A 2,825-nucleotide genomic window follows, 5' to 3' on the forward strand; every position below is an offset into this window, starting at 1 on the left:
TAGGTTGGTCTCGTTAGAACCGTTAGGTCGAGGCGAGTCCAGTGGCGGTGGTTCGTGATCGTGGGTCGCTCCGGTGGCGGCGAATCGACGGCCGAAAAGTGCGATGTTCGTGCTAAAAATTCATTATTTACGATTGATAAAACTTGAAATTGTTTGTGGGGAAATGTTCGTCTCATCAAGGGGAGTCGAACAGTATATTTGATGGCTGACAATTCGCCATAATAATGCCGAAATTTTAACGAGAAGTTGACAACAATTCATCGTAAAATAAAATATTTTTTTTTTTAAAAAAACTCTCTGGCACCGCGGTATCTGACCGCGGTGCCACAGAGAAGATTTTTTTTTTTTAAAAAAAAATGAGGCACCGCGGTGCCACTTACTTTCCTGATCTTTTTAAAATGGCATGCTTTTACTAATTTTTTTTTTTTTTTGCATTTATTAAATAAATTTGCCTTATTTGTATTTATCAACTTATTATTGAAAATAAATTGAAAAGTCTATTTTGATTTACAACTTCTACTTTTAAATTATTTAAATTAAGCTATTGAAGTCAAAAGTTATAAGCAACTACACCAACCTCTGCAGTTTGTAGGTAAAATTATAAATATTAAGCTTTTTTCGTCAAACACTACAATTAAACTTTCTCCACTTTTCACTTTTGTTTTGGAATATACTTTATTTTTATAACTTTTTTCTATCACTTATTCTCATCATAAAAAATAAAAGCTATTGTAGATATCGCGTTTGTCTCTCCATAAAAATAGAAATTATTATAAACATTATTGAGAATGGTTGAGATTTACTACCCATAGTATGGGGAACCATATGCGAAAATTATAATTCTAATTCTGTAAATATATGGGCGGTAATTTTAGTCGTGCAAATTAATTTTGACAAATTTATACTGTAACTATAAAATTTTACACATTTAGAATAAAAATGATGAGAATTTGCTAAAAAGACCGGGAAAGTGCATGTGACTAACTTAATTGGGTGCACTTTTCTAGTCATTTTATCAAATTCTTGCTATTTTTTGTCCTCAATAAGCAAAAATTTTAAAATTACAGGGCTATTATAAAAATAGATTCGTACAAAACTAAATAGTTACCCTTATACTTACAAAACTAAAATTATAAATTTTCCAAAACCATATATCAAAGCTAACTTTTTTTAAGGTTTTGTGACTCCGAGTTCTGAGAGATCAGACCTCCATTTCAGGGGAATCCATGTCAAAGTAGAAGCGTGTAATCTCTCAAGACTTATGATCTTGAGATTCATCAAGTAGCATGAAAGATTCAAATACATACATGGATAGGTGTGATTTTTCAAATACTAATCAATTCATGTTTGATTTTCATTTTCGGTGAAAATAAGTGCAAATTAACGAATATGGTTGTATTCTGATTATTGTTTCGAAAATTAAAAACACGAGAATTAATAAAAATGAAGCCAAACAAGAATTAGAATCTCGAGAGTCACAAAAAATGACAATCATATTATGTGCATAACTTAATACAAAATGAATGGCTCAAAGAAGATCTCCATATACTTTCGTAGCTTTGTGTTGATAAACTGGGCATCAACTTCAGTACCATACTTGTTTTTTTATACAGAAATGGCGGAAAGCACTCTCACATTTATTCCTCACATGTTTACATACAACAAAACCTCACATCAGAAAAGAACATCATAGTTTTTATGCCAAGATTCCTTCCTTGTACCAAATTTTAGGCCAATTGGAACCAATCACTAGATATTGCTAGGATTCTCACACAAGAAAGAATTTGGAAGTGTTCAATGTTTGCAAGGCCTACTATTATTGTGTAAAACTCAGCCAACATGATGCTGCTATTTTTAGTTTGGATTGGATTCACAGCACAAATGGAGTATGTATTTTAAATGGATCAAATACAAATTAGAATTCGGAAAAACTCTGGTCGTATAGCTATTTGATGTTTAAATTAGACAGGTCGTAAAGAAAAAATGCTTAAGGTCATACGAAATATTAGGGTAGCATAAAGTTGTACTTGGAGCATAGAGGATGGATACTTACAAGTTTTTCTAATTGTATAATGCCATGTGAACCACAGTTTTAGAATGATTGATTCATCACAATGAGTCTATATATATTTAAATTTTGATTAGAACAATTAATAAATAAAAATGAACGATTTTGACCTATCTGTAAATTAAAATATTTGAGGGTATTAAGTCTTAATACCAACTCTCCAAGATAAATGGTAACAAAATTGTTGTTAAATAATTTTACTCATAAAGTAAATACATTAATTTATAATGGAAAGTAAACATTTATTGTTATCGGAGTCGAGTGCGATTCATTGAATAACTTTACACTATGAATTGGGAGAAAGCCCTTCAAGGACTCATTAGAACAACTTTCCCCAATTGTGGGGACAAAAACGTAAAGGAGAGAAAATTGAAGGGGTCAAAGTAAAACAAAGTGGCGGCCGGGATCATAGTCAATATTATCCATAATTACTCTGCTGGCCCTGATCAGGAATCCTCACGCTCACGGGCTCAATCCCTTCTTCCTTTCCCCCAGCCTTTAAATCTACTCTTTGCTTAGGTCACGATTTCCTCGGCTGCTTTAATTCTTCCTACCTTGTAATAAAAACTACTCATTTTCCCTATCCCACCACTATAAAAACTCCAAACAACATTCACATTCACTCTTCCTCCTTTCATTACAAACCCCCATTTCTTACAACTTTCTTCCTAAACTTTTCAAATTCCCTTGCCCGAAAAACCCACACAATCCCTCCCTTTTCCAAGATTTTTCCAGCAAGTTTCTTCAGAATATATTC

Source organism: Sesamum indicum, linkage group LG8, assembly GCF_000512975.1.
Source record: "Sesamum indicum cultivar Zhongzhi No. 13 linkage group LG8, S_indicum_v1.0, whole genome shotgun sequence".
Lineage (NCBI taxonomy): Eukaryota > Viridiplantae > Streptophyta > Magnoliopsida > Lamiales > Pedaliaceae > Sesamum > Sesamum indicum.